Genomic DNA, 24,426 nt, shown 5'->3' with positions numbered 1-24,426 from the left:
TCTATCTTATCTATTCCCTTCATAATTTTATTTTTTCCTATCCAACCTCCCATTCTTCTAAATTACAATGACTATAGAACCAGTTTTCTCAATCTCTCCACATGCACCAATCCTCAACTCCTGACCCAAACTAGTGAACCTCCTCTGTACTCCCTCCAATGCCAGTACACCCTTCCTGAAGTAAGGAGACCAAACCTGTACACAGTACTCCAGGTGTGGCCTCCCCAGCACCCTGGACAGCTGCAGCATAACCATCCCTCTAGCAAGGAAGGACAATATACCCTTCACTGCCTTAATTACCTGCTGCACCTGCAAACCAACTTCCTGTGATTCATGCACAAGGACACCCAGCTCCCTCTGTACAGCAGCATGGTACACATTTTCACCATTTCATCATCCAGTTTGCTGTTAGTCCGACCAAAATGGATGTCCTCACATCCCAACATTGAACTCCATCTGCCAGATCCTTACCCACTCGCGTAACTGATCTGTATCCCTGTGCATACTGACAGTGGCCTCTGCACACAATGCTCTACCTCATCTTTGTATCAAATGTGAACTCTGACACCGTACACTTGGTCCTCAACTCCAAAACATTTGTGTAAGTCGTAAACAGTTGTAGTGCCAACACTAATCCAAACTCACATTTATCCCCATTCTTTACTTTTTGTTGGTTAACCGATCCTGTATCAATGATAATACATTACCCACAATGCTGTGCATCTTTACCTTATTCAGCAGCCTTTTATGTGGCAACTTATCGAATGCCTTCTGGAAATCCAAGTACACCACATCCACCGAGTCCCCCTTGTCCAACGCACGCGTCGTATCCTCAAATAATTCCAGTAAATGCATTAAAAGTGACATGTCTTTCATGAATCCATGCTGTGTCTGCTCAATGAGACAGTTTCTACCCAGATATCCCACCACAACTTCCTTGAGGTTCAAGCATTTTCTCCACAACAGAAGTTAAGCTAACGTTTTGTAAAATAGTGGCACCACATTTGAGCTTCCATTCTTTCAAAACCATCCCAGAATCCAACAAATTTTAGTGAATTATCACAAGATCTATTTGTTATTTACCCTCCCTCCCCTCCCCACTATCTCCTTCAGTCCCTGGGATGCATTCCATCAGGGCCAGGAGACCCATCTACCTTTAGGCTGGTATCTTTCCCAACATTACCTCTTTACTGAGAATGATTGCTTCTGTATCCTCATCTGCCATTGCCTCCATAGGTCTGCGACAATGAGAGTACATAGACAGTATGTTCCTGTTAAGGCCAAGGCTGGTAGGTGTAAAGAATGCTGCCTGACGAAAGAAATTGTGGACCTGGTCAAGAAAATGAAGGAGGCATATGGCAGGTACAGAGAGCTGTGTTTGTGTGAATCCCTAGAGGAGTGTAGGGGCAGTAGGAGGTAAACCATGAGGGTGAAAAGGGGACAGGTGATAGCTTTCAGAAATAGGTTTAAGGAGAATCCACAGTGATTGTACAAATACACTAAGGACAAACGAGTAACCAGGCAGAGAATAGGTACCCGCAAACATCATAAGGGCTGTCTGAGGAACCGCAGGAGATCAGAGAGATTCTGTATGAGCGGAGAGGTTTTACAAACAAAATGTGCACATCGGAAAACACAAAGTTGAACGTTTCAGTCTCGTGTTTTCAGTAAACGGGGAATTGCCTCAGTGTGGCTGCAGGTATGAGTGACCGCCACCATCTTTATTCGGGGCAAGAATTCACTGGACACGTGCGGAGCCGCCAGCTTTGTAGGGGGCAAGGTGCAGCCAGGCGCAGGTGCAGCCTTTCTCTGGTACAGAGTCATTGGGCAGGATTTACACACAGCACATTCAAACTCAGAGAAATGGATGTTTATTTCTGGATTTGTTTCGTCATTCATTTACATGATTTGGAATCATAAATGAGTTTGCAGGTCATACAAAATTGGAGGTATTGGGATAACGAAGAAGGTTACCTCAGATTACAATGAGATATTGATCAGATGGGGTTTAATTTTGATAAATGTGAGGTGAAAAAGCAAATCAGGGCAGGACTTGTACACTGAATGGCAAGGCCCTGGAGACGTTTGCAGAATAGAGACCTTGGATTGCAGATTCATTGTCCTTGCAAGTCAAGTTGCAGGCAGATAGGATGATGAAGAAGGTGTTCAGTATATTTTCCATTATTGGTTAGAGCATTGAGGAGAGGATGTGGGAGGTCATGTTGCTGTACAGGATATTCGTTAAGCCAATTTTGGAATATTGTGTGCAGTTCTGGCCTGCCTCCTATCAGAAGGGTGCTGTGAAACTTGAAAGGTTTCAAAAAAGACTTACAAGGATGTTGTTAGGGTTGGAGGATTTGAGCTTTAGTGTGAGGCGTAAAAGGCTGTGGCTGTTTTCCCTGGAGTGCCGTAGGCTGAGCGGTGATGTTATGGAGGTTTATACAATCATGAGGAGCATGAATAGAGTAAATGAACAAGGTGTTTTCCCTGGAGTAGGAGTGTCTAGAAGTAGAGGGCATTGCTTTAGGGTGAACGGATAAAGGCTCAAAGGGGCCTAAAGGACAACTCTTTCATGCAGTGGGTGGAAAGAGCTGTCAGATGAATTAGTGGAGGCTAGTACAATTAAAACATGTTAAAGGCATCTAAATAGACACATGATATGATGAGGACGCATTTACAGGGATATGGGCCAAGTGCTGGCAAATGGGAATAGATTAGGTTTGGATACCTGGTTTCCATGGATGAGTTAGACCGAAGGGTCTGTGTCGGTGCTATACATCTCTATGACTGTGGGATCATAACAGCTTACACTGTTCTGCTTCATCTCTGGGCTTCCTCATGACCACTTTGTCAATATCTCGCTTCCTCAATCTAGAACAATAGGTGTATTATTGGTCTGTTTAGTATTTTACTATTACTTTTACAGACACTTTTGTAAGTTAATTTTTCACTGCTGCCCAGCCTCAGATCATGTGCTGCTTATTAATTTTTTTCTGGAAAATCTTTGACAGTCAAGAATTCTTTTTTCCAATAAGCAAGTGCATTTTCCTTCCATTTCTAACTATCAAATTCTGCACCATTTTCATTCCCTGTAATCCGTTTTGCACTCCCTGAAACATCAACTGTGTTTCTCCTTCCACAGCCACCAGTGATTAATGCCAAATCCCTGTTGCCTGTGGAGAGGGTAATGTTTGACTTTCTTGTCCAGCTGCAGTTTGTGTGGTGAAGGTGCTCTCACAATGTGGTTGGGTAAGAGACATTACAGAGTATTCATTCAGTAACAGTGATGATTTGAAGGTAATGTCCAAATCAAGAACAGTTTGTAGTTTTATTATCCTGCTTATACTTTCACAAAAATATTATTGGGAACTTTAGACATAAGGCCAGAGACTGATGATATTAGGTCAGATGACCAAAACCATTGCCAAATAAGCAGATTTTGAGGAATGTCTTAAAGGGGGAAAGCAGACCTGTGAGATTTTAGCTGCGAATTTCAGACCTTGTTGCTTTGGCAACTGTAAAAGCAGCCACACAGGTGAAGTAATGAATTAACAGGTCATTGAGACTCTTGAACAGAATGGGTTTTCGAGGTCTCAAAGGGTGTGAGATGCAGCGATCTCGGGATGATCACAACCAGGAATTAAATCATGGGTGAGAGTTTTAAACTGAGGGATGTGTCAGGTGAGACTAGATTGGATTGGGATATCTGGTCGGCATGGACGGGTTGGACTGAAGGATCTGTTTCCATGCTGTACATCGCTGTGGCTCAATGTTGTTGATTATGAATAGGAGCCTTTGACGGATCCACACGTTTTGGTACGAGGGAGCACTTGGGCAGCAGAGATTTAGTTTTTCTTGAGATTACAGTGAGGTTGAATGTGGGAAACTGGCCAGGAGTATGTTTGGATAATGAAGTCTGGAGATAACACAAGATGATTGAAAGTGTATGAGCTGAGACAAGGGTGGAATCAGCTCGAGCTAGTGGTCTTGTAGTGGCACTGGGCAGTCACCTTCACCTCGCCTCTGGGATTCAGCTGGTTGCCAGATTGTGAATCAGGGCGGTAACACCATCGGGAGCTGAGTGGTCCTGGTGGAGACAAAAACAAGTGTCGCTCAGCTGGCTGTTGCTGAGCAGCTGCTGCTTGGTAGCCCTGTTAATGACATCTTCCATCACTTTACTGCTGATCGAGTGTGGACTGATGGATTGAAATTGCCTGGGTTGGATTGCCCTGTGCTTTTGTGTTGAACATCCCTGGGCAATGTTCCACATTGTCGGTATATGCCAGTGCTGGAGCAGTACGTGACTTGGTGGGTGGCAAGTCCTGGAGCACAAGCTATCAGTATTATTGCCAGAATATTGGCAGGGCCTGTAGCCTTTGCACTACTTAACCATTTCTTGATTCTATTCAAATTCAGCCGAACTGGCTTAAAACTCACATCTGTGATGTAAGAAACCACTGGAGAAGGCTGAGATGGATCATCCCACTTTGCACTTCTGGCTGCAGATTGCTGCAAATGCTGTCATCTTGTATGATGCATGGATGTGTGAGGCCCCTCCATCAGTAAGGGAGGGGATTTCTGTGATGCTTCCTCCAGTGAGTTGTTTAATTGTCCATCACTGTTCACAACTGGGTGTGGCGGAACTGCAGAGCTCCGATCTGTTCCATTGGATGTGGGATCACTTAGCTCTGTTGCTTGCTGCTGATGCTGTTTGATATGCAGGTAGTTCCGTTTGCTAGCTTCACCAGGTTGGCACTTCATTTTTAGATCTGCCTGGTGCTGTTCATGGCATGCCCTCCTTTACTGTCCATTGTGGTGGGTGAGAGCAGGACTTACAAACCCATGAGATTACTGATTGTGCTGGAGTACAGTTCTGCTGCTGTTGATGTCCCACAGAGATACCCAGTTTGAGATCGTACATCTCTTCGAAGTCTGTCCCATTTAGAATGGTGACAGTGTCACTCAACACGATGGAGGTTTTTCTCAACTTTAAGACAAGACTTTGTCTCCAAAAGGAATGTGTGATGGTCACTGTTATGGCAAGATATATCTGCAGCTGGTCAATTCATACAATGAGATCAAGTATGTTTTACACTCTTGTTGGTTCCGTCACCACCCGCTGCAGACTCAGTTGAGCAGCTATGTCCTTTAGGACCTGGCCAGCTCAGTCAGTAATTCTGTTGCAGAGCTAGTCTCGATTGTGGAGATTGAAATCCTGTACCCAGAGTAAGTTTGACACCATTTTATTGCCTGAGTGCTTCCTGCAAATGTTGTTCAACATATAGGAGAAGTGATCCATCAGCCGTGGGAGGACGGGACGTGGTAATCAGCAGGAGCCATGAGACTTCCTGCTCTACGGAGCCAATGCTGTATACACCCAGGGCAAATCCTCCCTGTCTGTACACCACTGTGCCACCACCTCTGCCTGGTCTGTCCTGCCGGTGGGACAGGACATATCCAGAGATTTCAGGAGAAAGTGAAGACTGCAGATGCTGGAGATCAGAGTCAAGAGTCAGGTGCTGGAAAAGCACAGCGGGTCAGGGTGATGAAGGGCTGAGTATTGAAACGTCGGTTCTCCTTCTCCTCAGATGCTGCCTGACCTGTTGTGCTCTTCCATCACCACAATCTCAATATCTTGGGATGATGATGGTGGTGTCTGGTCATTGTCTGTAAACGTTGATTTCATGAGTATGAAATTCAGGCTGTTCCCTGATTGGTCTGTGAGACAGCTCTGCAGACGTTGGCACCAAAATCCAGATGTTAGTCTGGAGGACGTTGCACCATCGAGAGGGCTGATTCTGTGGTTGTATTTTCTGGTGCCTTCTTAAATGCCGAGTGATCCATCCAGTTTCATTCCTTTGATGAGACTTTGCTATGATTAATACAGTGAGTATCTGGCTGGGTCACTGTCAGGTTGGCAGGACTTTTTCTGCCATTGACAATGATTCCATGGAGATCAGGAGATTCCTATTTCCAGTTATTTTTTCTTGAATTCAGATTCCACCAACTGACAAGATGGGATTCGAATCAGGACTTCAGTCATTTGTTTTAATATTTTGGATAAAATTTAAATACATTAGGTTTGTTCACTCACTTTAACTATCACTTACCCATGTTTTGTTTCTTTGTGAAACACTGTCCATCATCCTGTCTCCTCCATCCACAAGAGTTTGGAGCGGATGGATTTTCTCTGTCACTAAGACTGAGACAATCCGATCTGCTGCTTCCCTCCCTCCCAATAGCCCACGGAGTCAAACTGCCTCACGTGGTGTTCCTGGTTTTTGTCCAAACCTACATCTATCTCCCATCTCATCTCATGTCAAGCCTTAGCAGAGCTCATCTTGACCCTTTACCCTATTCTCACTGAACCATAGACTTTCCAACTCTCTTTTCTACTCCTCCTCATCAGTCCCCCTCACCGATTCACAGACATTGTTCCTTGTTCTGTCTTTTTTGGTTATGTCCTTCTCTCCCATTTTGTGAAACTGACATTTGACCTCACGGTTGTTGGAAAATGCTGCTCCATCTCCATTCTCCCTTTCCTTTCTGCATTCCTTGCATTTGGTGTCCCTCGTGGATCTATCCTTGCCCCCTCTTTTATCTCACCTACATACTGCCAGGAGGTGACATTGTGCAAAAGTACCATGTTGGGTTTCACATGTACACTGACACTGCCCAGCTTTCCCTCCCCATCATCCCTCTCCATTACTCCACTGTTACTCAGTTATCAAACTGCTTACCACATTCCCACTCTTCGCTTTGGTGCAGTTTCCTCCAATGAAGCATTGTAATGGTTAAACCCGTTGCCTGACAAATTCCTTTCCCTTACTGCTGAGCCTCTCCCTCTCACTGGGAACTATTCGGCAGAACTAGACTCTTCACAATACTGCTGTTATATCTGACGCGAAACTGACCTTCTGATTAGACATCTACACAATCCCAAACACCAGGAATTCCAATCTCTAAACCGTTGCTTATCTCCTCTTCACCCATGCTCCATTGCTACTGAAACCCCTTACCCATGCCTGTGTTGCCTTAAACTTGACAAACCCAGAGCAGAACCCTTGATTCTGTGACTGGCTCACAATCTGGTTTCAGACTCCCCTCTCAGTATTTACCCTCAGACACATCAGTATTTATTCTGTCAAACCCCTTAAGAATCTGGTGGTGCAGTCTGATTGTAGCTGGTGGAAATGATCGAAGATGATGTGTTGTATGTGGGTGGAAGGTAAGGACTTGGTGGGGGGGTTCTATCCTTGTTGCAGTTGGATGTGTGGGTTTCAAAGGCAGAGGTGCAGGAAGTTGAGGAGATACATTGGATGGTATTGACCACATGGGAGGCGAAATTGCAGTCCTTGAAATACGGGGCCATTTGGTATGTTCTGGCTTGACTGGAACACAACAGTAAGCATGAGATAGGGAACAGGCTCGTGTGTTAAAGTGGCAGGCAGCTGGAAGCTCGGGGTCTGTTTTTGTAGCAGGACATAGATCATCAGCCGCCATTTCTGCCACCTCCACTGGGATGCTGCCAGACACAGGTTCCTGTCCCCTCCATTAACAGCTATGCACCCTCCCGGCCAGATCGTAATCAACTCATTTTTCTTTCCAAATGTTTCAGTCTCTCTTTGGGTTCTGTCCTTCCCTGTTATTTACACTTTAACTCCTATCTCCTGCAGTGCAAATATCTGTAGGTTAGTTGAATTGGCCAAGCTAAATTTCCCATAATATTCAGGGATGTGTAGGTTAGGTGCATTAAACAGGAGAAATATACAGTAGTAGGGTAGGGGAATGGGTCTGGGTGGGGTACCCTTCGGAGGGACGCTGTGGACGCTTTGGACCGATTAGCCTGTTTTCATGCTGTCAAGATTCTAATTTTCCCTGCTCCCATCGGTTCAGAGAAAGGGCCACTGGACAGATTTCTGTTCCCAGATGCTGAGCTTTCCCAGCACCTTCTGCTTGTTGTTCCTGATTGACACCATCCACACACCTTCTGGGTGTGATTCAGACAGGGGGAGGATCCCACCACTGACCTCACAATGGGGTCCAGCTGATTGATGGCAGCTTCGGACCTATAGGAAAAGGTGGTGGGGCTGGTGGACCAAGTGGAACCAGCTGGTCATCCAAACAATGGGAGTGAATGAGGGGCGTGGCCAGTGGGATGACACGTCACCAGTAACCAGCCGATGCAGTGCCACGAGACTCGGCCGTTGTTGAATGTGTGAGACACAAACAGGGAAGGGGAGAGTGGCCTCAGAGACAGGGAGATAATGAGTCACTTTAGACTGGGAAGTTTTAATTGCACTCTGTGCGGTTTGTAAATCTGAATTAGAAACTCTTAGTCTCGAGTTTGCAGCAGATGGGAAACTGGCTGCGGTCTTTAGGTGGTAATAGGCCCTGAGGTATGGCCGCCATTTTTATTGGGGGCAAGGAACAGTGAGGCGTATGTGCATGTCCCCTTCCTCGGATGGGGGGGGTACGAATTGAAGAGAGGCATTTACACATCAAGCACATATGAAGAGAAAAATATGTTTTTATATTTTTCCTATACTGACTGTGAGTTTTGTTTTGTGAATTCATTTCATAGGATATTAAATCAGAATAATGGAGGCTGGGATCTCAAAAGCAAGTTTTTACAGTCATTGGAGTCATCAGGATCTGAATATCATTGGAATTTAACTGTGGAAGGAGAAAGATTTGTCTGTTCTGTTTGTGGGATAATATCTCCAATATTTTTGTCAAGCAGAAAGATGTACAAATTCATGGTTGGATCACCCTTTGGGTATGTGCTCTCTTCTGGCCTCTGCAGCTGAGAAAGGAGATATTGGCCTGAGAGGAAGCACAGATTTATCTAACTTACACGTCATCTCTTTGTGAGAACTCTCAGATTTATACCCAATCACCCACTTCATGATGTTAACCAGTGAACTTCATATTTTCAATTACCTGTAAGCTTCCCATTAAAAGTCCTTTTGGACACAAAATCCAGCGCCTTTTCAGGTGGAATGTTCCAGCTTCTGACAACAGTCTATTCATTCAGAAACTACTGACGTCCATGTTGACTCTGGGGTTACAAAGGTCTGAATTGAAAGATGAGGTGCTGTTCCTGAGCTCCCATTGAGATACACTGGAACAGTACAGGAGGCTGAGGGCTGTGTAGGTGTGAGCAGACAATGAAAATGACAGCGCTGCACTGTGAGGGCTACTTGGCTCAATGAGAGTGTTTTGGAGTTGGGTGTAAACAGTGAGGTGGGACAGGGAGCAGGTGAAGCTGAAACTAGTTTTAGTTCAGGCTGTTCAGAAATTCACAGTCCCAATGGGAACAGCCAGTTTTTAAGTGACACCTGCGGAGTATTTGTTAACAGTTTTTAAAGTACTTTTCCTGAGGGCAGTTGAGAGTTAACCACATTGCTGTGGGTCTGGAGTCACATGTTGGCCAGACCAGGTGAGGATGACCGTTTCCTTCCCTACAGGACATTAGTGAACCTGAAGGGTTTCTAACAATTGACAAAATGGTTTCATGGTCATCATTCGCCATTTCATTATATATTGTATTGAATTCCGATACCACCATCAGCCATGTTGGGATTCTAACCCTAATCCTCGGAACATTGTACACATCACTCATCTGACAGGAATACCATTAATCCATTGCCTCCCTTCATAGCAATGTTTAAAAGAAAGTTCCATCTTTCTACGAGTACAATTTGAGATAAAATACTGCAACGTCCATGTGTCAGCCTCTCCGAAAGGTCAATCAACAGAATGTTTTGGGGGGGCTAAAAATTTCACTTTTTTTTGGGGGGGGGGGTTATTAAAAATGAATCCAAATAAAAATCTTATGCCATGGACATGTAATTTCTGAAGCCGGAGGGGGATTACAGAGACGGGGAGGGTTGTGGGGCCAGAGGGGGATTGTTGTCCAAACATCACTGTGGTGTACATGGACTGCAGCATTTCAGGGAGGCGGTTCACCACCACTTTATCCAAGACAGGTATAGATGGCCAATAAATACTGGTCTGGGCAGCAAAGGCAACCCCCAGTGAATAAAACCAAGCAGTGACCTCTCTAAGCTGACTTGCTGTGAAGTTAAAAACCTCTCTGGAAATGGAGTGGGCAGCGAAGAGAAACAGAGACATTTCACAGCTGCCCTCAGAGAGACCTCACCCTTGGAAGTACTCAGAGCCGGGAATCAGCTCGGTGAGTTTCAGTCTCTTCAAATATCAATCTTAGATTTTATAAAATAAAACCGACTACAATCGTGAATCAGGTAAGTATTTCTTTTTAAAGTCTTATGGTCTCTTGATTAAATGTTTAAGATATGAACCGTAAGCATTAAGTTATTCTCTGGCAGTATTTTTCGAGCAGTAAGCCTGTGCCTTTGTCTTGGTCTGCAGATTGTTAAGGCGGAGAGATGGCCTGTTGTAGATTGGCGTGCTGTTCCTGTCGTATGGGGGAGATTAGGGAGAGTTTCAATGATCCTGATGATTATGTCTGCAGCAAGTGTGATTGCAAATCCTATTGGATCGCATGGATTGGTGGAGGAGTGATTAAAGGCAGTGAGGAATTGACAGGAGCCGGGGGTGTGATAGGTGGCAGTCTCAGGATTGCAGGATACTGCAGATACAGTCAGGTAGATGGGTTACCGCCAGGAAAGCTGGGGGGGGGTCGGTACTGCAGGAGTCTCCTGTGGCTATCCCCATCTCAGGCAAGCATTCTGTTTTGGAAAGTGTAGGTGGTAATAGACTCTCAGGGGAATGTAGCACTGACAGCCAAGTTACTGGTACTGAGACTGACTTCTAACATAATGAGGTATGTCCAGTTCCATACGATCGATGGGGATAGGGGACTCTCCAGTCAGGGGCACAGTCTGCCATTTCTGCAGCTGACAGTGAGACATCAGAATGGGGTGGTTCTACCCTGGTGCCAGTGTCAAGGATGTCTCACAGAGGGAGCAGAATATTCTCAAAACGGAAAATAACCAGTGGGAGGACATTTTACATTGGTACCAATTGCATACGAAGGGGAAAGCATGGGGCCCTGATGAGCAGGGAGATTTTCTAGTGCCACTCGGGAGGCATTAAACCTGTGAGGGAGTCGGGGTACTCCTAAAGAGATAGTGAGAAAAGAGGTGGGCCTGAGGCTGGTAGTGTTCACCAGTCAGACTGTCAAGGCAGGCAAGAGCAAGTCCCAGAAAGAGGTGCGACGGACCAGTAGCACTGCATTTATTTCAGTGCAAGAGACCTGACAGATCAGGCAGGTGGGCTCAGGGTATGGTTTTGAACATGGCATTGGGATATTACAGCAATTACAGAGGCATCACTCAGGGATGGATCGGACTAGCAGCTTAATGTTCCAGGGTATAGATGCTACAGCAAGGATAGAAAGGGGCCAACCGAGAGGTGTTTTTGATTAGGGATAACATTATGCTTCGGCTTCGGGAGGATGTTCCTGGGAGTACATCCAGGCAATTTATTTGGTTGGTACTGAGAAATAAGAAAGGGATGACCATCTTACTGGGATTGTATTATAGACTCTGTCCCAATAGTCAGCGGGGAATTGAGACACAATGTTACCAGGAGACCTCGGTTATCTGTAAGAATAATATGGATACAATGATAAGGGGTTTTAACTTTACCAACATGGCCTCGGAGTGCTGTACTGTTAAGGGCTTGGATGGAAAGGTATTTGTTCAGTGTGTACGAGAACGTTTCAGATTCAGTTTGTAGGATGTACCTACTAGAGAAGGAACAAAACCTGATCTGTTTTCTTTATTCATTCACAGGATGAGGCTGTCACTGGCTCGGCCAGTATTTATTGCTGCGTTTACCCAGAGGGCAGTTAAGAGTCAACCACGTTGCTATAGGTCTGGAGTCCCATGCAGACCAGACCAGGTAAGGATGGTATGTTCCTTCCCTAAAGGTCGTGAGTGAACCACATGGGTTTTTCCAACAATTGACAATGGATTCCGTGTCGTCACTAGATTATTTTTCCAGATATTTATTGAATACACGTTCCAAAATCTGCCGTGATGGGATTCAAACCCGGGTCCCCAGAACGTTATCTGGGTCTCTGGATTAACTGTTTAGCGATAATTTCACTCCGTCATCACTGCCAGTTAGGAAATGAGACAGGGTGAGTGACCGAGGTATCAGTGGGGCAGCACATCATCACCAAAGATCCCACAGTATTGTGGCTCAGTGGTTAGCGCTGCTTCCTCAGCACCAGGGACCTGGGTTTGATTTCAGCCTCGGGAAATTGCCTGTGTTCAAGTTGGCACATTTTCCCCAGTGTTTAAGGGTTTCCTTCGGGTGCTCCAGTTTGTTCCCACAGTCCAAAGATATGTAGGTTAGTTGGATAAACCATGTTAAATTTCCCATAGTGTCCAGATGCAGTATATGAGGTTTTGGGATGTGCAGGCAAATCTCTGCCTGATGTGAAAAGATCCTTTTGAGGTCTTGGACAGAGGTCAGAGGGAGGTGTGGCCGCACATTTTACATTTCCCATGGCGGCAAGGGAGGGTCAAGGGTGTGGAGCATGGGTTGGTGGGACGGTGTGGACCGAACATGGAGGTGCAGTGGGAGTGGTCTCTAGGGAACACATATAGGGTTGGGGAGGGAAATATGTCTCTGGTGGTGGGGTCTGACTTTCTTTATCAGAAATAACAGAGGTTAATGCGCTGTATCTGGAGGTTAGTGGGTGGAAGGTGAAGACCGCAGGGTTATATTCTTTGTTGTGGCTGGAGGGGTGGGGTAAAGGCACAGGTGCTGGAAGTGGAGGGTATGTGTTGGAGGGCATTGTTGATCAAGTCGGAGGAAAATTATGGTCCATGAAGTAGGCCTTTCTGGGATGTCCTGGAATAGAATCCAAAGTGATTAAACAAATATATCACAGACAAAAGATTAACTGGACCAGAGAATAGGTCCCCTTAAAGGTCAACAAGGCTGTCTATGGAACCACAGGGGGTGCGAAAGATATGCAAATATTCCACTTCATTTTTACTGGCGAAGTATATGGAAGCTCAAGAGTTTGGAGAAATAAACAGTGATAACTTGAAAATTGTCCATGTGACAGAAGAGGTGGTACTGGATGTCTTAAATCACATCAAGGTGGATAAAGCCCTGGAACCTGATCAGGTGTATCCTGGAACTTTCTGGAAAACTAGGGAAGTGATTGTTGGGCCTCTCCTGAGATATTTGTATCGTTAATAGCGACGAGTGAGGTGCCATTATTTTTAAAAAGGTGGTAAGGAGAGGCCATGGAAAAAGAGAACAGTGAGCCTGAAGTCAGTGGCAGACAAGTTGTTGGAAGGGATTCTGAGGGACTGGATATCCATCTATTTGGAAAGGTAAGGAATGATGTGGCTTTGGACATGCGCAATTATGTCTCACGAACTTGAGTGAGTGTTTTGAAGTGACAAAGAAAATTGATTAATCCAGGCGGTGAATGTTGGCTATGTGGACATTCAACAAGGTTCCACAAAGCAGACTGGTTAGCAGGGTTAGATAACATGGAATTCAGGGAGAGAAAGTCATTACAAAACTTGAAGGAAGGAGACAGAGGATGATGGAAGGTTGCTTTGCGGACTGGATTTCTGTGAGCAGCAGTGTGCTGCAAGAATGGATATTGGGCCCTTAAATAAATGACTTGGATGTGAATATATGACACATGGTCAGGACGGTTACAGGAGACACGAAAATTGGAGGTGTAGTGAACAGTGAAGAAGTTTAGTTCAGAATACAACGGGATCTTGATCAGATGGACCATTGGAGCAAGGAATGGCAGACGGAGTTCAATTTAGATAAATGTGAGCTGTTGTATTTTGGAAAGGCAAATCAGGACAGGACTTATACACTTAATGTAAATTCCTGGGGAACATTGCTGAACAAAGAGACCTTGGAGTGCAGGTTCCTAGTTCCTTGAAAGTCGAGTCACAGGTGGGCGGGGTAGTGAATGCAGCATTTGGTACGCTCCCCATTATTGGTCAATGCATTGAATGCAGCTGTTGTGACGTCATATTGTGGCTGGACAGGACACTGATTAAGGCCCTTCTAGAATTCTGTTTTCAGTTCCAATCTCCATGTTCTTGGAATAATGTTGAGAAACTTGAAAGGGTTCAGAAAACATTTGCAAGGATTTTGCCAGGGTTGGAAGGTTTGAGCTATTGGGAAAGGCTGAATAGGCTCGGACTATTTTCCCTGGAGTGTTGGAGGCTGAGAGGTGATCTTATAAAATCATGAAGGGCATGGATAAGGTGAGCAGTCAGGGACGTTTTCCCATGTTCGGTGGGTCCAGAACTAGAGGGTACAGGCTTAAGATGAGAGGGAAAAGATTTAAAAGGGATCTGAGGGGCATCTTATTCATGTTGAGGGCATTGCAACTATGGAATTAACTGCCAGAGGAAGTGGTGGAGGCTAGTACAATTGCAGCATTTAAAAGGCATTTGATTGGGTACATAAAGAGAAAGGTTTTAGAGGCTTAAGGGTGAACTGCTGGCAAATGGGACTCCATTAACGCTCTCCGTTATTGGTCAATGCATTGAATACAGAAGCTGGGATGTCATATTGTGGCTGAACAGGACGTTGATTAAGCACCTTCTGGAATTCTGTTTTCAGTTTGAATTTCCCTGTTCTGGGAAGGATGTTGTGAAACTTGGCATGATTTGGGCAACAGGGGGAGGCTGAATAGGCTGTGGTTATTTTCTCTGCAGAGTCAAAGACTGAGAGGTGACTTCTGAGAGATTTATAAAATCACGAGGGGCGTTGATAAGCTGAGCAGCTGGTGTCCTTTTTCCTCAGGCTAGGTGGATCCAAAACTAGAGCACGTGGGTTTAAGTTGAGAGGGCAAAGATTGAAAAGGGATCTAAGTGGCAATGTTTTCAAGCTGAGTGCGGTGTGTGTATGGGAGGAGCTACCAGATGAAGTAGTGGAGGCTGATAAAATCACAACATTTAAAAGGCTTCCAATTGGGTGCATGAATTGGAAGGGTTTTGATGGATGCAGGCCAATAGATGGTAAATGGGAATCCATTAGTTTAGGATTCCTCGTTGGCATGGACAAATTGGACCAAAGGTCTGTTTCTTTGATTTAATAAATTAAGATGCATTCCTCTATTTTGTGGAGAGCTGGGTGAAGCACAGGTAATTATCCTGGGAGCTGAGAAGGTGAAGCAGTGATTTTGATCTGGTACAGATTTGGTTCCAAGGTTTTGAATTTGTAGAGAGAGAGAGAGGAATTGTTAACGATGTCACAATTTTTAGTAACTACTTTCAAGTAATTGGTAAATAATACAAGGTGATAATGTGAACACTATTTTACTCAGTAAGTTCTGAGCATCTGGAACAGTCTGAACGATAGATTCAGCAGGTTTTCTGAAACAGACTTGGAATTTTACTTAAGGAAAGATTTGGGGGGCTATGGGCACATGGGAGGGAACTTGGGACAGATTTGCAGCATCTCCAGTGGGAGAGAGTACAGCCCCAATGGGCTGAATAGCCCCCGGCCCCAGTGCTCTGTGATACTGCCCCATTCACTGTGAATGATGAAGCTCATCCCAGGGCAGAGAGAGGGATGAGCCCTCCACACTCATCACAATAGGGCCCTGTTGATTGATGGCAGCTCCAGACCAATGGGAGGAGAGTCTGTGTGGTCCTGCAGCCAATGGGATTGAATGAGGGGTGTGGCCAGCAAGACAACACCAGTCCATGAGCTGTGTGGGTGCAGTGTCACTGTTTGGGGTTGGGAGAGACAGCAGACTCTGGGACAGAGGCTGTTGGAGCTGAATTACAAACGCCCAGTAAATTAGAACCAAAAGTACTGCGGAAGATAAAAATCAGAAACAACAACCACGAGGTTCTGGAAAAGCTCAGCAGGTCTGGCAGTATCTGTGAAGAGAAATCAGAGTTAAAGTTTATGATCCAGTGTCCCTTCCACAGAACAGATGTTACTCTGAAAAAAAAGTCAGTTTATGTGCAGATAGTGTGGGGGGAGGATAAAAGGAGTAAAGGATAGGTGGGGATAGAGTGAGAGGAACAGTTGGATAAAGGATAACGATCTGGCTGGGGGAGGGTGACTAGTTGTTAATGGAGACTGTTAGTGACTAACCATAGGTAGTGTATAATGGCAGGCTGTGAGAACAAGGCCTGGTGTGTGGGGTAGGGGACTGTGACATGAGGTTGTTAACCTATGGTTAGCCACTAACTGTCTCCATTGTAAGCTGTTGCCCACCTATATCACTCCACGATTGGAACCGACGAGGACACAAACCTTTGGAATATCCTCCCGAACCCCCTCTGTCCGCCTTAAAGATGTATCTAAAAATCATTCTCTTGAATCAATGTTTCCAGCATTCGTGAAGCATTTTAGGAGATTTGTCAAAGTGAAAGGCTCCATACAAGGCAGGTAGTTGTTGTTATTGTCTGACATCAGGAGAAACAGGGATGAGCCCTGTCTCTCTCTCTCATACCTGATGAACAGCAGTAAAAGCAGGAAGCACTGAGCATGCTCCAGCACACAATGTGCCTCGGATAATTGATGTCAGCGCATGACCAATAAGAGTGGGGGAACGGGGGCTCGAAGTGCTAGTTTGTCCTTCAACCAATCGGAGTGAATGAGGGGCGGGACAATACTCAACCATGTGATAAACTTCACTGACAGCATAGTGTTGTTGTGGCCAAGGCATTGGTAACGTGTGAAGGTGAAGGGTAGGGGAAAGGAAGGACATATTGACCAGGAAGAGGAGGAAATTTTCATGGTATGGGATGAGAGGTTTTATAGAACTTAGTGCACATGGTAAAACACAAATTTCAAAATCCAAATTCTGCACCATTTCCCCTCCCTATAATGCATTTTGCAATCCCTGAAATATCAACTGTGTGTTTCTCCCTCCACAGATACCATTGATCGGTGCTAAAGCCCCTTTGCCTGGGGGGAAGGTGATGTTTGACTTCGTTGTACAGCTGCAATTCGTGTGGTGAAGGTGCTCCCACAATTTGGTTGGGTAAGAGCTGTTATAGATTATTCACTCAGCGACAGTGAAGGGTTGACAATGTATGTGCAAATCAACAACAGTTTGTTTTTTTTATCATGTTTATAATTCCACAGAAATACTATTGAGAACTTCTGACATAAGGCCAAGATGGGGATATTAGGTCAGGTGATCAACAGTATTGCCAAACAAACTGGTTTTCAGGAATACCTTAAAGGAGGAAAGCAGGTCTGAGGACGTTCGGATGGGAATTCCAGACCGTGTTGCCTTGGCAACAGTAGAAACAGCCAGACAGGTGAAGCAATGAATAAACTCATCGTTGGGAGTCTGAAAGAAAATGAGTTGTCGGGGTCTCACAGGTTGTGTGGTGCAGGGAGACAGGGATGTTCACAGCCAGGAATTACATCATGGGTGAGAATTTTAAATTGTTGATTGTTAATAGGAGCCGTTTGATGGATCAACAAGTTTTGGTACAAGTGAACACTTGGGCAGTAGGATTTGAGATAATCTTGAGATTGCATGTAAGCTGAATGTGGGAGGCTGGCCAGGAGTGTGTTTGGATAATGAAGTCTGGAGATAACACAGGGATGGACGAGTATTTCAGTAAATGAGCTGAGGGTTGGGTGATGTCACTAATGTAGGAATAGTGCTTTTGGAGTTGGGCTGCTCCTCCTCCTCATCACTCCCCCTCACCAAATCACATATTTTTCCTTGTTATATCTGTCTGTCTTTTCTGGTTATGTCCTTCTCTCCCATTCTGCTACAAACTAATATTTGACCCCACCGTTGTTGCAAAAACCTACTCCATCCCGACTCTCCCTTTCCTTTCAGAATTCCTTGTATTTGGTGTCCCTCAAGGATCATTCCTTGGTCCCTCCTGTTTCTCACCTACATATTGCCAGAAGGTGACATTGTCCAAAAGCACCGTGTTAGGTTTCACATGTACACTGACAATGCCCAGCTCTCCCTCCCCATCATCCTTCTCCATTACTCAGTTATCAAACTGCTCATCACACTTCCACTACGTGATTGGCTGCAGTTTCCTTCAGTGGAACGTTGCAATGGTTAAACCCATTGTCTTCAGTTGCTATTACAAATTACTTTCCCTTAATGCAGAGCCCCTCCCTCTCCCTGGAAACTATCTGAGACAGAACCACACTCTTCACAACATTGCTCTCATATCTGACCCCAAGGTGACCTTCTGATCAGATATCTACACAATCACAAACACCAGGAATTTCAAACTCTTAAAATGTTGCTTATCTCCACCTCACCCCAGCTCCATTGTTACTGAAACCCCTGACCCATGTCAGTGTCACCTTAACTTGATGAATCCAAAGCAGAACCCGTGATTCCGCGACTATCCCAGAATCTGGTTCCAGACTCCCTCACGATGGGAAACATCCGCTCAGTATTTACGCTGTCAACTCCTTCAGAATCCTCCATGTTACAATGAGATTCCCTCTCATTCTTCCCAAATCCAGTGAGTAGAGTCTTCTTCAGCCTTTTCTTAAAAAGATGATCCCTGCAAACCAGGGTTCATCCCAGTCAATGTTGTGTGAAATGCCTCTGATGAAATAATGTATTTCCTTAAATAAAGGGACCAAAACCTCTGTCATTACTCCAGATGTGGTCTCACTCACACTTTGTACAGTTACTCTCAGGTATATACTCCAAACAGTCCCGTTAACCTTGCACAGATGCTGTTGGAAATGCTCAGCAGGTCATGCAACATCTGTGAAGAAAAATCAGTTAAAGTTTTGGGTCTGGTCACCCTTCCTCAGATACGTTAACTCTAATTTCTTTTCACAGATGCTGCTAGACCAGCTGAGCTTTTCCAGAAACTTTTGTTTCTCTTCCTGGTTTACAGCATCTTCAGTTGTTTCAGTTTTCATTTCCTTTAAACTTGCCATCTCTCCTCTAGAATTTGTCATTTCCACATTGGAAAAAAGATTCACATTTGTTTGGTCTCCCCTACCCTGGGAAAAAAGAAACCATGACTCGTCACCCTATCATTGCTGCTCATAATTTTATAAAGTTCGATAAAGCCACCTAACCTGTCCAGTGCTGCAGGGAAATAGCCTCAACCTATTCAGCCTCTCCCTACGGTTCAAATGTGCCAATACTGGTAAAAACCTTTCTGAACTCTTGCAAGTTTCCCAACATCTTTCCTATAGCAGGGAGACTGGAATTGAAAGCAGTATGGGGATTCCAAAAGTGGCCGAGCCAATAAACTATACAACCAAAACATGATCTCCCAACTTCTCTACTCAATGCACTGCCCAATAACAGCTAGCATACCAAACACCACCTTCACCGACCTGTCTACCTACAACCACACTTTCAAGGAACTATCCACCCACACTGCATGGTCTGTTTGTCTGTCAACACTTCACAAGAACTTGTCATTAAGAGGTTGAGTCCTATTCTGGTAACATCTTTCTGAAATCAGGGAGAACACAATTGAATGCAGTATTCTAAAACTGGCCTCATCAATGCCCTACTCAGCCACAACTTGACCTCCTAACCCCTATACTCAGTGATAGAATCCCCACAGTGTGGAAGCAGGCCTTTCAGCCCATGAGACCATACCAACCATCGGAACAGTATTCCACCCTAACTCTGTAACCTACCATTACCCAAAGCTAATCCAGCTAACCTGCATGTCTTTGGAATTGTGGTAGGAAATTAAGAGCACCCAGAGGAAGCCCACGCAGACACACGGGGAGAATGTGCAAACACCACACAGAGAGTGGAATCAAACCAGAGTCCACTTTTTGATCAGCACATTCCATTTAATGTTAGTGTCCCAAATGCCACGTTCGGTACCTGATCTCCCTGAAATTCCACTTTCCAAGAACTATACAGTTGCTCTGAACCCTTCAGAGGGAATTAAGGTGAGGAGGAGAAAACAGGAACAGGGTTGAGTTTTAGATGTATAACATAACTCTCCATCTTCCCCCTCTGTTCCCCCCGTCTCCCCCCGCACTGTATGCTCCCCGCGCCCCCCATCTCCCCCACTCTGTCCATTCCCCCTCTATGTCGGCCTGTTCCCCCCCCCCACGTCAGCCTGTCCCCACGCCCGACCCCCCACCCCCGTCGGCCTGTTCCCCCTGCCCCCTCTTCCCTCCCCGCTCCCTGGCCTGTTCCCCCTTTCTGTCAGCCGCAACACCCCGTTCCCCCTGTCTGTTCCCCTCCTCTCTAATCCCCACTTTCTGTCCACACCAATCTCTGTGCCGCCCCCTCTCTGTGCCGCCCCCTCTCTGTGCCGCCCCCTCTCTGTGCCGCCCCCTCTCTGTGCCGCCCCCTCTCTGTGCCGCCCCCTCTCTGTGCCGCCCCCTCTCTGTGCCGCCCCCTCTCTGTGCCGCCCCCTCTCTGTGCCGCCCCCTCTCTGTGCCGCCCCCTCTCTGTGCCGCCCCCTCTCTGTGCCGCCCCCTCTCTGTGCCGCCCCCTCTCTGTGCCGCCCCCTCTCTGTGCCGCCCCCTCTCTGTGCCGTCCCCCTCTCTGTGCCGCCCCCCTCTCTGTGCCGCCCCCCTCTCTGTGCCGCCCCCCTCTCTGTGCCGCCCCCCTCTCTGTGCCGCCCCCCTCTCTGTGCCGCCCCCCTCTCTGTGCCGCCCCCCTCTCTGTGCCGCCCCCCTCTCTGTGCCGCCCCCCCTCTCTGTGCCGCCCCCCCTCTCTGTGCCGCCCCCCTCTCTGTGCCGCCCCCCTCTCTGTGCCGCCCCCCTCTCTGTGCCGCCCCCCTCTCTGTGCCGCCCCCCTCTCTGTGCCGCCCCCCTCTCTGTGCCGCCCCCCTCTCTGTGCCGCCCCCCTCTCTGTGCCGCCCCCCCTCTCTGTGCCGCCCCCCTCTCTGTGCCGCCCCCCTCTCTGTGCCGCCCCCCTCTCTGTGCCGCCCCCCTCTCTGTGCCGCCCCCCTCTCTGTGCCGCCCCCCTCTCTGTGCCGCCCCCCTCTCTGTGCCGCCGCCCCCCTCTCTCTGTCTCACCCCCCTCTGTCCCCCAGTCTCTCGGTCCACACACATCCTGTCTGCCTACCCTCCCTCCCAGTCCCTTAGTTCTGTACTCCCCCATTACAGGCAAATATCTTCTCTATTTACCGTATCCATGCCCAGCCTGATTTTCCTACAGTCCTCCCTTTTCATTGATATTTACTTTTGCTGAGCACTTCAAAAAATTGTCCGTCAACTTTCCCAAGGTGAAGACTTTGCTTCCAGTTTACATTAGCCAACTCCTGCCTCATCCTATTGTAGTCTCCTTTGTTTAAGCACAAGATCTTGGGATTGGATGTAGTCTTCCAGCTTTCCAGCTGTGTTCTAAGTTCAACCAGATTTATCAGAAGTCTTTTATCAGATTACGAGTTGAGGCGATGTTTCTTGGGCATTTTGCGTTTCATTGTCAAAAACCTTGGCTTTGTAGTAAAGTATAGGATAGATATTCATAACAGAGTATTCTGGACGGTGTGAATGTACTGCACAGTCGAAAACTATAAACCACTGTCTCCCCTCAGTTTAAAATTGCAAAATCATTATCTCCTATGTGCTTCCTCACAACATAAGTTTGGAATGCTAATCCACCTGACTATCCTGAATTTTTCAAAATCTACTTTGGTGAAGGTGGTGAGTTTTGGATTCAGCTTTCCAGTTATTACCATAAGAAGATAAGCACTGAGCACAGGAGAAGCAATGCAGCCCTTCGAACCAGCTCCACCATTTAATACCATGATGATTGAGCTCACCTCGGTCTCAGCTGGATTTTCCCACCTGTTGTCTCTCACCCTTCATCTCATTGCAAAATAAACATCTGCATCACTTCATTAAATCTGCTCATTGTCCTGGCAACCAGTGCATTTTGAATAGGGAATTCCACAGATTCACAACACATTGAGACAAGTTCATTCTTCTTCATGCGAATATAATAGAGTCACTATAGTGCAGAAACAGGATATTCATCTAACGAGTCCACACCAACCTATGATGAGCATCCCAATCAGACCCACCCTATCCCTGTAACCCTGCATTTCCCATGGCTAATGCCTGACCGGTACATAGATGGACACTGTGAGCAATTTAGTATAGACAATCCACCTAACCTACACATCTTTGGCCTGTGGGAGGAAGCTCGAGCATCCTAGGAAACCCACGCAGACATTACGAAAACGTGTAAACTCCACACAGTTGCCTCTGGCTGAAATAAAACCCGAGTCCCTGATGCTGTGAGGCAACAGTGCTAGCCACTGAGCTACATCTGCTTAAAATCTGCTACGCCTTATTAACCTCCCAACCCCACAATTGGCTGAATCTATGTTCCTTACATCAGAAATCAGGTTGTGGAAGCCGATGTCTCCGTAAAATCCAGTAACAGCCCGTGTCTGAATGGGGATCCTATTCACAACACCCTCCAGCCTTCACTTTTCATTCACTATCCAGAAACATGATTCCAGTGGCTTCATGGGGGCTACAACTCCCACAATCCCTGAGGCAGGAACAACGCAAACGCGGGGACACCCAGCGCTACACAAGTACAGAATATGGGCAGATTTTGGAGCATGTGCTTTGGGGTAATTAGCGGAAAGCATTTGACATTGTGATTGGCTGGAGGAGGAACATATCAGCTTGTAGTATTGACGGGTTGGGGGGGGTTAAAGTGTCACCACACCCACATGGGCCCAAGTTCCATCCCCAATGTGTCATAATGCTGGGAATCGACCAATGGGAAACAAGGAAAGATCTCACTCGTTCTCCCAGACTGAAATTTCCTCTTCTGTCCAGGATCTGCCACCTCCCTTTCTATTTCATTTTGATTTATTCTCGTGTAATATTATTGACTTTCAGCAACTGAAGGGAAATGGAGTAAACCCAGAAAGGGTGCAGAGTCTAACCAGGACAGGAAGGGGTGGCATGGATCCGTTTACCAGTAACTCCATGAGAATGGGGGCGGGTAAATTAGGGACAGCAGAGGAAGAGTGGTGGGAGAGAGTAAGTGGGCTGGAGCGTTATAGCTTTGGCATAAGAAAGGGAAAAAGCTATTCCAGAGAAGCTAGAATTGTCTGCTCTGAATTTCTAATCTGTACATATTCGTTTATACAGGCTGCTAGATGGTGAAGATTTGCAGACTGAAATCTCAAACTCGTGCACATCGTGATTAAGTTAACCAGCATTTGAAGAACCGAAGATAGAGAATAACTTGGCCAAAATCCTGCAACACTCTCCCTCTCAGCATTGTCGGTCTATCTGCAACAAATTGACTGCGAATGGTTCAAGACAGCAGCTCACTACCATCTTCACAAGGGTAACTATAGACGGGGAATAATTGCTGGCTAAGTCAGTGATGCCCATATCCTGGAAACGGTTTCTATCTTTAGTTGCTGAAACCCCGTTGATGTTACTGCAGAATGATGAGGGACGCTGAGTGCGTCCTCCAGGAGGCAGAACCATCACATTACCCGTGCCTACACCTACACAATAATACAGCAACACCACTGGAACAAAAGGCAGTGAAGCCAAAGGAGGACGTAGATATAGTTCTTCGCGATAAAGTCATAAAAAGGGATTGGAACACAGCAGGAACAGGAGACTGAGTTGGATGGTCAGCTATTTTCCATTGAGTGGTGGAGCAGGATTGAAAGGCTGAATGGCTTCCTGCTGTAATCTCCCAGGTATGTATATAGCCATGAAGACCGGCTAGGAAGAAGTAGGCAGGGACTCTCCAGGAGATTGCACCTCCACATCAGTTTTCATTGAGGGATGGTTTGATGGATTTTATTTAACATTTGTCTTTAACACATAGTTTGTGAATTTAGTTTTAAATCATTGTAGCTATATATTCCACAATAAATAAAACTAAAAGAAAAGAAATGAAACTATCTGAATATAATAGTTTTTAAAATTTTAAATGCCCTGTAAAACAAATCCTGTCTACTCCCGGACACCATCATAGAACATAGAACAATACAGCACAGAAAAGGCCCTTCGGCCCATGATGTTGTGCCGAACTTCTAACCTAGATTAAGTACCCATCCATGTACCTATCCAAATGCCGCTTAAAGGTCGCCAATGATTCTGACTCTACCACTCCCACGGGCAGCGCATTCCATGACCCTACCACTCTCTGGGTAAAGAACCCACCCCTGACATCTCCCCTATACCTTTCACCACTCACCTTAAATTTATGTCCCCTTGTAACACTCTGTTGTACCCGGGGAAAAAGTTTCTGACTGTCTACTCTATCTATTCCTCTGATCATCTTATAAACCTCTATCAAGTCACCCCTCATCCTTCGCCGTTCCAACTAGAAAAGGCCGAGAATTCTCAACCTATCCTCATATGACTTCCTCTCCATTCCAGGCAACATCCTGGTAATTCTTCTCTGCACCCTCTCCAAAGCTTCCACATCTTTCCTAAAGTGAGGCGACCAGAACTGCACACAGTACTCCAACTGTGGCCTAACCA

At 46.1% G+C, this 24,426-nt stretch overlaps 1 long non-coding RNA gene across 5 annotated transcripts in view; it reads left to right on the top strand.

Moving 5' to 3' along the window:
- Positions 1 to 24,426, top strand: part of LOC148135949 (uncharacterized) — a 79,096-nt gene that overhangs the window by 21,455 nt on the left and 33,215 nt on the right. For all 5 annotated transcript variants that reach the window (XR_015754950.1, XR_015754953.1, XR_015754949.1 and 2 more), the window contains 3 exons: positions 11,784 to 11,892; positions 16,890 to 16,996; positions 23,065 to 23,633. This is a non-coding gene — a long non-coding RNA (uncharacterized LOC148135949). The remainder of the gene's footprint in view (positions 1 to 11,783; positions 11,893 to 16,889; positions 16,997 to 23,064; positions 23,634 to 24,426) is intronic.

The sequence above is a fragment of the Chiloscyllium plagiosum genome, unplaced genomic scaffold (genome assembly GCF_037043375.1).
Source record: "Chiloscyllium plagiosum isolate Xiang-an unplaced genomic scaffold, Cpla_swu_hap1 HiC_scaffold_48, whole genome shotgun sequence".
NCBI lineage: Eukaryota > Metazoa > Chordata > Chondrichthyes > Orectolobiformes > Hemiscylliidae > Chiloscyllium > Chiloscyllium plagiosum.
The sequence above is the reverse complement of the archived record's forward strand: the minus strand, read 5'-3'. Positions and strand labels throughout refer to the sequence as shown.